Source organism: Bubalus kerabau, chromosome 8 (assembly GCF_029407905.1).
Source record: "Bubalus kerabau isolate K-KA32 ecotype Philippines breed swamp buffalo chromosome 8, PCC_UOA_SB_1v2, whole genome shotgun sequence".
In the NCBI taxonomy this organism is placed as follows: domain Eukaryota; kingdom Metazoa; phylum Chordata; class Mammalia; order Artiodactyla; family Bovidae; genus Bubalus; species Bubalus kerabau.
In genome coordinates this window covers 100,099,839-100,114,819 of record NC_073631.1, presented here as the reverse complement: position 1 = coordinate 100,114,819, position 14,981 = coordinate 100,099,839, and positions in this window count along the sequence as shown.

Sequence of the window (14,981 nt, the reverse complement as noted above, 5' to 3'; positions counted from 1 at the left end):
TGATACATTTCTTTGATTAAAATACAGAGTTTTTTTTGGCTGTGCTGCAAGGGTTTACAGGATCTTAGTTCCCCAGCCAGGGCTTGAACCCAGGCCACCACAGTGAAAGCCCTGAGTCTTAGCCACTAGCATGCAAGCATGTGTATGTGCTAAGCTGCTTTCAGTCGTGTCCTACACTTTACGACACTATGGACCGTAGCCCACCAGGCTCCTCAGCCTCTGGGCTTCTCCAGGCATGAATACTGGAGTGGGTTGCCAATGCTTTCCTTCAGGGGATCTTCCCAACCCAAGAATTGAACCTGCATCTCTTATGTCTCCTGCTTTGGCAGGAGAGTTCTTTACCACTAGCGCTACCTGGGAAGCCCCTTCTGAACCTTAGCAGCCATCTTTAAGAAGCCCAGGGATGGATGTGAAGTAGTTTTTGTGACTCCACTTAGCTCCTCTCATTTCCACTTTATTTCAGGAGGTCTGGGAGAATATAGGACTTGTGGAAGGTCACACTAGAAGTTAAAAATGACCCAGTGGTAAGACAATAAATTTCATAGCTATGAGGTCTTGAATTAGGGTGTTAAGACTTTCGGCCTTCAAGGCGCATGCTCTGCCAGCCTGGTTATTTGCCCTAGTAGAGTGGAGCCAGGGCTGGGGTGGGAATTTCAGATGAAATGTCCTATGTGATTCTTTCAGCAATGACTATTTAGCTAAACAGGCCTTGTGCCTCTTTTACTTCAATATTAAAAAACATGCTTTAATAAAACAGAGGATGATGTTTCAGAAAAGAATATATTAATTCACTTCTTCCATGATGAATTTTATATTTCCTGTTCACATATATCGAAGCTCGGGATCCTTAAGCCGCTTTTAGTAAATAAACATTACATGTTCCATATAATTAGATTCTGATTTAGATTCTAAATACCAACTGGCCTAACATCCTGCACTCTTAAACTTATTCCTACCTCAAGACTGGACCTTGTGGAAATTTAGGAAAAAGTAAAAATTGAGTGTTCATAAAGTCATTGCGTAGGGCTTCCCTGGTGGCTCAGTGGTAAAGAATTTGCCTGCCAATGCAGGAGATGCGGGTTTGATCCCTGGGTCAGGAAGATCACCTGAAGAAGGAAATGACAACCCACCCCAGGATTCTTGCTTGGGAAATTCCATGGACAGAGGAGCTTGGAGGGCTACAGTCCAAGGGGTTTCAAAGAGTGAGACACAACTTAGCAAGGGAAAAACAATAATGACAAAGTCATTATGTACATTAGGGAATTGATACTGAAAAGCAAAGTGATGGGGAAATATCAAATTCTAGACAGTTTCTATCAGTGGAAGGCAGGAAGCCCACCATGGTGATATTAACATTAGAACAGCAGTGAGGCCTTAGAGCATTGCATCAAAATCACTGGGGATGCCTATTTAAAAGGCAGATGCCTGGGGCCCCACCCCAAACCTAATGTGAAGGACTGTCTCTTGGAGTGGAGCCAAGGTATTTATACTTTTAAGAAGTATCCAGGTGATTCCCTGTGCTTTAATGCTTAGAACTTCCACCTGAATTGGAAAGCCATCAGACTAAGAAGAACTCTCTCTTTGGCACCCAACAGAACTCTCTCTAACCTGGCACTTCATAGGCACTTCAGTTTCAAGGCTGCTTTGGAGAACTAAACTTTTGTAGGGGCAGATAAAGAAATTAGCAGTGCAATTGTGATGCAGTCCTCATAACACAACCACTTTGTAGAAAGAGGGCAAGAAATGCTTAGCATGAAGATAGCATTTTTCAAGAGAATGTCTTATTTGATCATGAAATCCCCACCTCAAGTTTCAAAGGATAAAATAAATGAATGGACTGAGAGGACGTAAAAGTGTCTTTCTTTGAAAAGTGTATTGAAAGTATCACTTGAGTGTTCAGACTTACTGCTAGCCAGCATCACAAGATTTTGTGTATAAAAAGGTATTATGGAATAGCTCCAGCTCAGAGCAGTGCCAAGTCAAAGAAACATTCATGATGAAAATACTATCTGTTCGCTGATGTTACCCCACTGAATTCCTGCCGAGGTGAGCTCCCAGCTGTCAAGGTCAGAACCCAGGACCAGTAGGAGGAAAACAGGAGTGAACAACTCTCTCTCTTATCTCCAGTGTGAGCTACTACTGGTTGTTCTAGAGGAAAGTTTATTTTGTTCGCCTGTTGTGGGGGGTTATAATTTCTAGCTCAGACTCATCACACTTTCAGCAGTCCAAATTCTCTTTGGATAAATTCCAGCTAGCAGGAAAAGAAAGCTTCTGGTTAACTTTTTTTTTCTTAAGAAGTTAACAATTTTTTACAGTCTTGAATGAGTTTTTTACAGTATTGCTTCTGTTTTATATTTTGGGTTTTTGGCCAAGACACGTGGGATCTTAGTTCCCTGACCAGGGATTGAACATGTCCCCCCTGCATTAGAAGAAGTCATAATCACTGGACTGCCAGGGAAGTCCCTGGCTAACTTTATTTGATTCTGTCACTTCTGACCCACTCTAGGAACTTGGTTTCTGCAAACGGTACAATTTTCACTCACTAGCAGTAACTTGAGTTACATACGGAGTGGGCAAGGCTCTCCCAGTTCAAAGACAACGCTTTTATGTTCACAGATCTTTCTTTCACACTGTAGTCAGGTTGTTTTACTGGGAAGACCTTCTGGTCTAAGAGGGAGCTCAATGCCATGGGAATGAATAAACAAAAATCAATTGCTTTGCCTTTGTTTATTTAGCAAATTCAGTTTGTAATTACAATGTACTATTTTCTAGTGCCACATTTCATCCATGAGGTTAGCAGTACTCATTTTATTTTTTTATTAAACTTTTAATTTTGTATTGAGTTATAGCTGATTAATCGGAGAAGGCAATGGCACCCCACTCCAGTACTCTTGCCTGGAAAATCCCATGGACGGAGGAGCCTGGTAGGCTGCAGTCCATGAGGTCGCTAAGAGTTGGACATGACTGAGCGACTTCACTTTCACTTTTCACTTTCATGCACTGGAGAAGGAAATGGCAACCCACTCCAGTATTCTTGCCTGGAGAATCCCAGGGATGGGGGAGCCTGCTGCTGCTGTCTGTGGGGTCGCACAGAGTCGGACCCGACTGAAGTGACTTAGCAGCAGCAGCAGCAGCATAGCTGATTAATGGGCTTCCCTGGTAGCTCAGCTGGTAAAGAATCTGCCTGCAATGTGGGAGACCTGGATTCAATCCCTTCATTGGGAAGATCCCCTGGAGAAGGGAATGGCAACCCACTCCAGTATTCCTGCCTAAAGAATTCCATGGACAGAGGAGCCTGGCAAGCTACAGTCCATGGGGTCACAAAGAGTTGGACACGACTGGGCAACTAACACACACACACAGCCAATTAACAATGTTATGATAGTTTCAGGTGAACAATGAAGGGACTCACCATATATATACATGTACCCACACTCCCCAAACTTCACTTCCATCCAGGCTGCCACATAACATTGAGCTGAGTTCCCTATGCTGTACAATAGGTCCTTGTTGAGTACCCACTTTAAAATTACCAACTTCTACTGTTCCTGGGTCTGGATCACAACTTCAATCTTCATTTTCCTCCAATGTCTCCAGCTACTCCTAACCCTGTCCAGCTGCCTCCCAAAATCAAGCCAGTGGCTGCAGGGAAACCTGACCAGTGCTTGTCAGTCATTCTATGGAAAATTATCCCCATGTTGGGATCGAAAGCTGAGAGTACATACCTCCTGAGGATGGTATAGTTATAAAGTTTTATTCTATAAGAAAACTCCGTATCCATGTTCAAATGTAAGAAATATTATTTGTGCTTAGATCTGACATTTGTTAATAATCCCAGGATCCCCATGGCCCACAGGAGTCCTGAAGATTGACAGCCAGAATTGCCCCTCTGTGGAAAAGGGGAAGAAGCCTATGGGGATGTCCTGTGACTGTCCCTTTCTCCACAAAGAGGCCAAGTACCCCAGAAACAGGGCGGGGGCATGGCAGGGTATGTCCTTTCATCTTCTCACCTTGGAGTCCAAAAGCAAGTTATTTCCTTATTTCCTTGGTTAGTTGGTTTCAGACTTTTAGAAATTGTTAAAAAATGTTTATATTCTTTTCAAATAATATCAAAGTATGTGCACCAAAAAGCTAACCTCCCCCATTCGTCATCTCACACCCCATACTCTTTCTCAAAAGTAACCAACCCAATAAGTGGGTTGGTGGACATCAGTTTCTGGTTTTCTGTACACTTACAGCCTACATATTGAGCATTTTATTTGTATCAGTGCTTTTTACAAAGCTTCCTGAATTGAGGAAGACACTGATATTTTCCAATTCTTTTCATACTTCCAATAACAGAGATGAACAACTATTCAAAAATCTCTTTATAACACTAATAACCCTAAGTGCAAATTCCATCAAACTTTCTATAGCAGTTGCTGGGCTGTCAGTGACCAAAACTTGAGATGTGACACATGGAAACATTTACATCATCCTCCAGAAACAATCCTTTTCAGGACAAAGAGGTGGATACTTTTAGGATTCTTCACAAACCACTAAAGTGTTTCCACTATTCCTGGTAAAGAGAAACAAATACCTGGAAATATATTATTATTAACATTATATAGTTAGTTGGGAAAAGAGGTGACAAGAGAATATATTCTTATGTCATTTTGGGGGAGGAAAGTATTTGTTATCTCTAAGACATACACCAAAATATGATTTTTCACTTTGTTTCTTTTATTCTGTGAACTCTCTAAATAGCTTACAGGGACCAGTATTAACTTTTCATTGTGTGGTGGGGGAAAGGATGAAAGTAGAAGGTGCCCCCAGGTGCCTAAAAGCCTTCTGGAACCCAGAGGTTAGCTGGATCCTGCGCAGTCCTAGAGGCCTGAGCAGGATTGCTCTGATTTCCGAATCCATCACCTCAGGTGGTCCCTGGGCTCCTGCTCTAATTCTTCAAGGGGTACACTGTCCTCTACCTCCAGCGCTGTGTCCCCAGGTTGGCTTTATCTGCCCCATGTCAGCACTCAAGCAACCCCCAGCTTCCACACTACTTTCCAAGCACCTGTGCTTACAGCAATGCTTAGTAGGCTTGGGTGGACTTTTCTGAAGCTGCAAAGTTCACCGAGAGGGTCACACAACAGAACATCAGGGCTTTGACATCCATCCTCCACCTCTGACTACGGTCTTTCTTCCCTCAGTCCTAACCCCTGTCTATTCCCTTCCCCTTCCTTCCCCCTACCTCCCCCGCCACCTTCCTCCATTTGGGAGCAAAAAAGGCCTTTTTTACACAATGTTTGGTTCCGACCTTCTCTGAAATCTTGACTTTAAAAAACCTGAATGTCTGTGGAATTTGTCTACATCAAGGGGTGAAATTTTTTTCCAACCAAAGTATTTTTCTTCCTATGGCAATAAATTTGCTACCAGCAGCTAAATATATATATATATATAGTCATTCATTTAGTCAACTATACTTAGGTATCCAAATCCTACTTTAGAATTGAAAGATTAGATAATAATTTCAACTTTCTGTTCTGTTTTGATCAGAACTCCTAGTGGAAAATGAACTAGTCTACTCATATTTCCCCCAAATCACTCTCTAGTTATATACTGCTGCTGCTAAGTCGCTTCAGTCGTGTCCGACTCTGTGCGACCCCAGAGACGGCAGCCCACCAGGCTCTGCCGTCCCTGGGATTCTCCAGGCAAGAACACTGGAGTGGGTTGCCATTTCCTTCTCCAATGCAGGAAAGTGAAAAGTGAAAGGGAAGTTGTTCAGTCGTGTCTGACTCCTAGCGACCCCATGGACTGAAGCCCACCAGACTTCTCCATCCATGGGATTTTCCAGGCAAGAGTACTGGAGTGGGGTGCCATTGCCTTCTCCAGCCATGGAGTCATTCTATTACCAGATCCCCAAGGACTCCTCCTATCCAGCCCCTGGCTATCTATAACTGCTAAAGGGTGATCTACTTGAGACAGCCAGGGGCTGAATAGGAGGAGTCCTTGGGGACCTGGTAATAGAATGACTCCATGACCAGGGGGCTGGCCCATCTGCAAAGACAGTTTCTGAGGTATTGCCAGCTGGCAAGAGACCTTCTTGGGCATGGTATGCCCAGTCCTGGTCAGGTCACTGTTGTCACAAGGGCTTCTGAGAAGGCCAAACTCGCCAGGCTCAGTCAGTGGTCAGGTACCAGGTCTGGAAACACGCAATGTGATGAGGTGGGTGATATGCAGGGGTGGAGTGCACAGAGGCAAGTCTCCATCCCAAAGTAAATGGGTTGAAACAAAGCAGGGAAGTTCAGTTCCTGGGCACCAGGCAGAGTCCAGGAACAAGCTCCAGTCCTGAGGGAGACTGAGTCACTTGGCGGGGTCAGTGGTTAGGTATGATGAGGATGGATGTGTGCAGAAGCCCAGCTGTTCAGAAACAAGGCCAATGTGGGGAGGCGGTCATAGTCACAGGGAGCATCCTTAGGGGAACCAAGATTTAGGTGGGCCTGGAAGAGACTGACTTGGTGACGATGGAGTCTAGTAACCTTTTCAGGCCCCTGGATTCCAGATCTAGGGAAGTAACCATTCCAGTACTATGACTTACAATAAAATTACCCTCTAACTGTATGGCCTAAAGCTATACAATGTTCATTTTACTCACTAATCTAATTTGGGCAAGGCTCAGCAGTGGAGATTAGCCATGGTGACTCAGATCGTAAAGCATCTGCCTGCAATGCGGGAGTCCTGGGTTCAATCCCTGGATCATTAAGATTCCCCAGAGAATGGAATGGCTACCCACTCCAGTATTCTTGCCTGGAGAATCCCATGGACAGAGGAGCCTGGTGGGTTATAGCCCATGGGGTCGCAAGGAGTCAGAGACGACTGAGTGACTAATACTTTCAGCAGTGCAAGTTCATCTCTGCTCTATTCAGCATAAGCTGGGATCATTGGAAGTCTCATTCACTCCCAAGTCTGGCAGGTGATGCTGTTAACAGCTGGAACGATCAGTGGGAACAGCCTCACCTGGACTCTCCACGTAACCTGGGCTTCCACACAGGATGGGGGCTGTGTTCCACGGACTGGCATCTCGAGAAAGAGAGGGCCAAGCAGAAGCGATGTGGCTTTCAATGACCAATCCTCAGAAATCCTCTAGCATCTCTTCTGCTGCAATTCACTGAGGCTGAGTGAAGTCCCAACCAGGTTCAAGGGGAGAGGGAATAGACCCTCCTTCTTCATAGGGACTATCAAAGCGCTGGGGGAAAAAGGCACATGGGAATATAAATACCGGAAATAATGCTGTGGCCATCTTTGGAAACTTTGGTGACAGTCACAATATAAAATCAGTGCCGTTGGCACTTGGCACACTTTGTCTCCCAGTCAGCTGGGCTCTGGTACTAGCGTCCACTTTAACCTGGGAGGAGAGAGAGACTGGGGATGGCGGAAGGCGAGAACTGGGTGTCAGCACCCCATCCCAGCTCTGACAGGCCAGAGAAGGCAGCGCAGAAGAAATGAAGTAAAACAGGAAGGGGGACGTTGGCAAGTATTCTTTCTGTTGTTCACAGCTACACTAACCGGACTATTGTGATAGGAGAAGGCTGGCTTCGCCGGCAGCGATTTTGTTTGTAATTGAATCCTTCTCTGGAAGCACACAGACAGCACCATCTCGAAGATGGTACCCATACAAAACTGATAAGGTTCATCACACGGCTCGAGATTAACTATAAATTCCTAATGGATTGAGGTAAGATGTGTCTCCACCTCACAGCAGACAAACAGGCAAACACAATGATCCATGAAAGAAACAGAGATGCTGCCTGAGGGAAATGAGCCTTCCTGTGTCACCTTCCTCACCTTGTGTTTTTGTAGCTGTACCTTCAGGCTTGCAGATGGCTGCTGGAGGTTTACTGATGGTTTCTTTCAGGGATCATTAAAAGTGATTTGTGCGCTGGCCAGGCTCGTGTTTTCCATGTGCAGTTTACAGCATGTAACTTAACTTGGGAAGGGGTGTCTGGAGGACTGCTTCCCCATCCAGGAAGGATTCTACTGCGGGAAGGCAAAGAGGGCTTCAACAGTCCTTTGGCGGTTGATGACGCAGGGCTGAGCGGGAGGAAATGGCTCCTGGGGGCTCAGGGTGAGGGTGAGGGTTGGGGGAGGGCCAGGCACTTGCTGCCTCTCTTCCCTCCTGTCAGGCTGCCCTGCAAATGGGGCCTTGGGAACACAGCCTACACACTGGCCCCAGAGAGTGAAACTAATGCTGCGTGCAGAAGAGATGACCACACTGCACCAGAAGCCTCGTGCATGCTTTCCTTCATTCCATTGCTCCAATAAGCTTGCTTCCCATGTCCCTCCTGGCCCCCTCTTCCTTCTTAGAGGATGTTTCTATTTACACATGGACAGCACCTTGGACTTGCAGACACACGCACAGCAGCTCACTTACCTTGGATGCAGATCACCACATCAAGCATCAAGCTTGAGAATCTTGACCATCATGAAACCTCTTCCTGGCTTAAGTTCTGCTTTTCCTATTTCTCCTCCTGTTAGTTTTATAATCATATAAAAGATAATTAAAAACAAAGAAGATGATTTTCAAGAGATATAAGGAGAGGATAAAAGAAGGATTATATGAGGCAATAAAATGGTTGGAACAAAGTATTAGGAAGACTCAGATAACAGCAATTATAAAAAATTGAGAACAAATTTGAAAGATTAATAACTAAAAATAGATATAAAATGACTCAAAGTAAAAATTTTAATTAGCAATATAAGCCAAAATTACAATTAGTGTTATAAAGTAAAATTATAATTAACTATGCTTTTTAAAGAATGATAATGAAAAAGCAGAGATAAACAGTATCAAATTAAAAACTATAATTAATTAATATGTTAGAAATGATGAGTATACCAGTAGAAAAATAGGCAAAGAACATGGATTCACATGTGAACAAATGCAAATATTAACATGTATGTGTGAAAATGTTCAATCTTACTAGCAATAAGATAAATGCAAAGTAAAATTATGAGCTATTGATTTTTACAAACTGTTGGTAACAGTTTGAAAAATGATGATGTTCAGTGTAGTAAAAGATATAGGAAAAAACCAGTTCACATACTACAAGTAGAACTATAAATTGTTTCCGCATATAGGGGTTGGTAAGACATGTGAGAGGGTTAGGGTTAGATGGCACCCCACTCCAGTACTCTTGCCTGGAAAATCCCATGGACAGAGGAGCCTGGTAGGCTGCAGTCCATGGGGTTGTTAAGAGTCGGACACGACTGAGCGAGTTCACTTTCACTTTTCACTTTCCTGCATTGGAGAAGGAAATGGCAACCCACTCCAGTGTTCTTGCCTGGAGAATCCCAGGAATGGGGGAACCTGATGGGCTGCCGTCTGTGGGGTCACACAGAGTCGGACATGACTGAAGCGACTTAGGAGAAGCAGCAGCAGCAAGACATGTGAGAACCATGAAAACGTACATTTTTTTCTTCCAATTTTTAAAAATTGTGGTAAAAATAGAACTACCATATGACCTAGTTATTCCACTCCTGGGTATATATCTGAAAAAACCAAAAACATGAATTTGAAAAGAAACATGCATCCCAATATTAGTAGCAGTGGCATTATTGACAATTGACAGGAAGTGGAAGCAACTTAAGTGTCCATCAACAGATGAATGGATAAAGAAGATGTAGTATACATATACATACATGTATATACACAATGGAATACTACTGAGCCCTAAAAAGGATAAAATTGTGCCACTTTCAGCAATGTGGATGGATTTGGAGGGTAGTATGTTAAGTGAATATGTCAGACAGAGAAAGACAAATACTGTTTGATATCAATTATATGTGGAATCTACAAGACTAGTGAATATAACAAAAAAGAAGCAGACTCACAGCTGCAGAGAATAAGCTAGAGACAGGAAGAGGGGCAATACAGGGGTGGGGACTAAGAGGTACAAACTAGGCATAAAATAAGCTACAAGGGTATATTGTACAATACAGAGAATATAGCCAATATTTTATAACAGTTATAAATGAAATATGGGCTCCCCAGGTGGCACTAGTGGTAAAGAATCTCCCTGCCAATGCAAGAGATGCAGGTTCGATCCCTGGGTTGGGAAGATCCCCTGGAGGAGGAAATGGCGACCCACTCTAGTATTCTTGCCTAGAAAACCCCATGGACAGAAGAGCCTGGTGGGCTGCAGTCCATGGGGTCTCCATGGGGTCACAAAAAGAGCTGGACATGACTTAGTGACTAAACAACAAGATATGTATAACATACACTTTAGCCATTTTTAAGTATGTGGCTCAGTGGTCTTAATTGAGTCCATTCATATCACTGTGTGGTCGTCATCACCATCCATCTCCAGAATTAATTTCATCTTGAAAAACTAAACTTTAAACCCATGAATCAATAGCTCCCATTTTACCTCCCCTCAGCCCCTGGTAACCACTATTCTACTTTCTGTCTCTACGAATTTCACCATTCTACATACCTCATAAAAGTGGAATCCTATAGTATTTGCTTATTAGAATTAATTATTTGGCAATGCCATGTGGCATGTAGGATCTTAGCTCCCTGATCAGGGTACATGCTCTTGCCCACTAATTTCATGGCTAGGATTTTATCCTAGGAGATAACCATAGATGTGTGCAACAAGTTACCTACAAGGATCCTCATCAAAGCATTGTTCAGTTCAGTTCAGTTCAGTTGCTCAGTCGTGTCCGACTCTTTGCGACCCCATGAATCGCAGCACACCAGGCCTCCCTGTCCATCACAAACTCCCAGAGTTCACTCAGACTCACATCCATTGAGTCCGTGATGCCATCCAGCCATCTCATCCTCTTTCATCCCCTTCTCCTCCTGCCCCCAATCCCTCCCAGCATCACAATCTTTTCCAATGAGTCAACTCTTCGCATGAGGTGGCCAAAGTACTGGAGTTTCAGCTTTAGCATCATTCCTTCCAAAGAAATCCCAGGGCTGATCTTCAGAATGGACTGGTGGGATCTCCTTGCTGTCCAAGGGACTCTCAAGAGTCTTCTCCAAAACCACAGTTCAAGAGCATCAATTCTTCGGCACTCCGCCTTCTTCACAGTCCAACTCTCACATCCGTACATGACCACTGGAAAAACCATAGCCTTGACTAGACAGACCTTTGTTGGCAAAGTAATCTCTCTGCTTTTCAATATGCTATCTAGGTTGGACATAACTTTCCTTCCAAGGAGTAAGCATCTTTTTAATTCATGGCTGCAGTCACCATCTGCAGTGATTTTGGAGCCCCCCAAAATAAAGTCTGACACTATTTCCACTGTTTCCACATCTATTTCCCATGAAGTTGAAGTGATGGGACCGGATGCCATGATCTTTGTTTTCTGAATGTTGAGTTTTAAGCCAACTTTTTCACTTTCCTCTTTCACTTTCATCAAGAGGCTTTTTAGTTCCTCTTCACTTTCTGCCATAAGGGTGGTGTCACCTGCATATCTGAGGTTATTGATATTTCTCCTGGCAATCTTGATTCCAGCTTGTGTTTCTTCCAGTCCAGCGTTTCTCATGATGTACTCTGCATAGAAGTTAAATAAGCAGGGTGACAATATACAGCCTTGATGTACTCCTTTTCCTATTTGGAACCAGTCTGTTGTTCCATGTCCAGTTCTAACTGTTGCTTCCTGACCTGCATACAGATTTCTCAAGAGTCAGGTCAGGTGTTCTGGTATTTCCATCTCTTTCAGAATTTTCCACAATTTATTGTGATCCACACAGTCAAAGGCTTTTGCATAGTCAATAAAGCAGAAATAGATGGTTTTCTGGAACTCTCTTCCTTTTTCCATGATCCAGCAGATGTTGGCAATTTGATCTCTGGTTCCTCTGCCTTTTTTAAAACCAGCTTGAACATCAGAAAGTTCACAGTTCACATATTGCTGAAGCCTGGCTTGGAGAATTTTGAGCATTACTTTACTAGCATGTGAGATGAGTGCAATTGTGCAGTAGTTTGAGCATTCTTTGGCATTGCCTTTCTTTGGGATTGGGATGAAAACTGACCTTTTCCAGTCCTGTGGCCACTGCTGAGTTTCCAAATTTGCTGGCATATTGAGTGCAGCACTTTCACAGCATCATCTTTCAGGGTTTGAAATAGCTCACCTGGAATTCCATCACTTCCACTAACTTTGTTCGTAGTAATGCTTTCTAAGGCCCACTTGACTTCCCATTCCAGGATGTCTGGCTGTAGGTGAGTGATCACACCATCATGATTGTCTGGGTCGTGAAAATCTTTTTTGTACAGTTCTTCTGTGTATTCTTGCCACGTCTTCTTAATATCTTCTGCTTCTGTTAGGTCCATACCATTTCTGTCCTTTATCGAGCCCATCTTTGCATGAAATGTTCCCTTGGTATCTCTAATTTTCTTGAGGAGATCTCTAGCCTTTCTCATCCTGTTGTTTTCCTCTATTTCTTTGCATTGATGCTTTAAAAGTTAGGAAAAGAACCCCTTGATGTCCAATTCTAGGAGATTTTATAAATTAGCTTATTATACAAAGCAATACAATACAATCATTAAAAAAATTAAAAACAAGGAAAAAAGAGTCACAATATATTAAGCAAAATTCCTGGCAGGCTAAAGAACAGTATGTTCTCTATAATCACATCAATTTTGGAGTAAAAAATATGTGTATGTTTTTAATACATTAGCAGTTGTTATTTATGTGTAGTAGGTATTTATGGGTATTTATGATTTAAACTTCTAACCCTATGTTTATCTACATTTACTACAATGAACACATAATTTTTAATAAGTTACTTAAGAAAGATTAAGTAAAATAAGATAGTTTAAAATTAAGAATTTCAAAATAAAATCAATCTAAGGAATTTATGTAAAGCTTGCAAATGAAATATAATATTTAGGACTTGGAAATATAGTTAATAAGATATTTTAAATCAAGCAAAATAAATTTAACACTAACAGAATAATACAAAATCACTATTTATTGAGCCCCCAGTGAATGCCAGATGCTGTCTGTACTAGCTATTTTATATACATTAACTAAAGCAAAGTAATAAGGTAAAAGATTTTCTTTTTGAAAGGAATCAATGGATAAGAGGAAAAAGGCAGAGACTGAGAATATTCCAGATTTCTAGTCATTCAGTCTAGTACTTTGCTACCAGCTCTTGCTCTCCCTCATGAGAAACTGCCCTCAAGGGCATAAAGTGCCAAGTTCTGATGCCCAATACGAGATATTATAGTGGCTGCTGGAACTGTGGCAACCACGATTAAATGGTTGTTGAGGTCACTTCCACTTGAAAATCCTGTGATTCCCAATAAAAGAATCACATTGTCTGTACTCTTGTTCCAGACTGAGCGGTGAGATACACTGTGCTTTGGAAGATGTGAGTAGAACAGAGTTTCAGTGAAGTTAAGATGCTCACAAAGTGCCCTCCTTGGGCCTCTGTCTGAGCTGGGGCAAAGGTGGAAGGAAACAGGACAACACTTGCAGGTGAGGACCACTTTGTGGATTATTTACTTAGGGGCATTTCTACACCATCAGCATCAATAAACAGGCATGTCTCTGCCTACCCAACATCACAGCAGAAGTGCTCATGTAACCTTGATGCGCTTTAAGCATTTGTTATTTGGAAGTAAAGAGGCTAACAGCCTGCATTTCAGAAATCTCTCAAGATCCATGACAGGCAGATATTGTTAAAGGGTTAGGAGAATGTCCCTGGGCTCTCAAATAAAAATGGTTTGAGAATTCATCAAGGCCAGAGGAGCCATTCAGGAGAGATGACAGATGGTATGTTTGTACCTGTTTAAGGATTAGAGATGAGAAATGAGCCTCTTTTGACTTGGGCTCTGTTTGTCAGAGATGATCACTCTAAATCCAGGACAAAGGAAATCAAAGGGACCTGGGATCCTTGCTGGGCTTGAGAGCAGACGAGACAGGAGCTAGGGTGGGTTGGTCTCTCATTCCCTGGGCAGACTTTTCCCCACTCACTAGCATTCCTCCTTCATGCCCAGATACCAATCCTCATTATTTCAGCCAGTATATTATGATGAATGTAGGATGAAGAGAAAAACACAAAAATGAAAAAAAAAATAGGTGTGTGTCTTAGAGAATGGTCTTTTAGAAACCAGCTATAAATTTGCTGAGACTAGGATAATCTCTATGCCAGAGATACCAGGAAATCTTGGCGCACTTTGCCAAGTTATAGCCCATGTGTAGAATTTATTTTAACTATGTGTACGTCTGTTAAGCAGATTGCTCACTGGAGTCTATGACACAGTGTAGAACAGCATATTTAATATTGCAAATAAGAAATTAATAGCAAAAGGTACTATCAAGACTCATGATTTCACTAAATGCATGGGTAGTGTAAGAATCAGTTTTTCTTCAACAGCGATGGGATACTAAATGGAGAACACGTGATCTGAGTCCTTGCTGTGGATACTTTCAAAGATACAGAGAAATGATGTTATGCTGTATTTGTGAATGCCTTGTCATTACTGCTGACTTGTTTCCTGCTATTTCAGGAAATCTTCAAGTGTGCTGCCCCAAATTCTTGTGTTCAGTATATGTCGCATAAGCGCATTCAAGCCCCTCTCTCCCCACATACATACCGAGAACTACTATTTTAGGGTTTCACTGTTTTTATGTGATTCTACATTCAGTGTTTGGTGGTGAAAGCTTTAAGGCTGATGTCTTGTTATGTCTTGTTGGATAAGTTGGTCCATATTTTCAGAATGTCCTTATATTGATTGTGCTACATAAGAAGCCCTTCTCAGGGATTTTAATTGGTTTGCTATAATTATGGCAACTCTATGTCCTAGATTTTCTAGGATGATCCTGATATCAAGGACTGATTTAATTGTCTCTATAAGTGTACAAATAATAGAGCATGTGTGTCAATTTTTAGCTCAGAAAACATGATGGTTATATCTATATTCTATTTCAGCACAGGTCATAGAATCTGAGTGCTCTACTGTGTAGCTGAATGCTACTCAGAAGAGCTGGTCAAG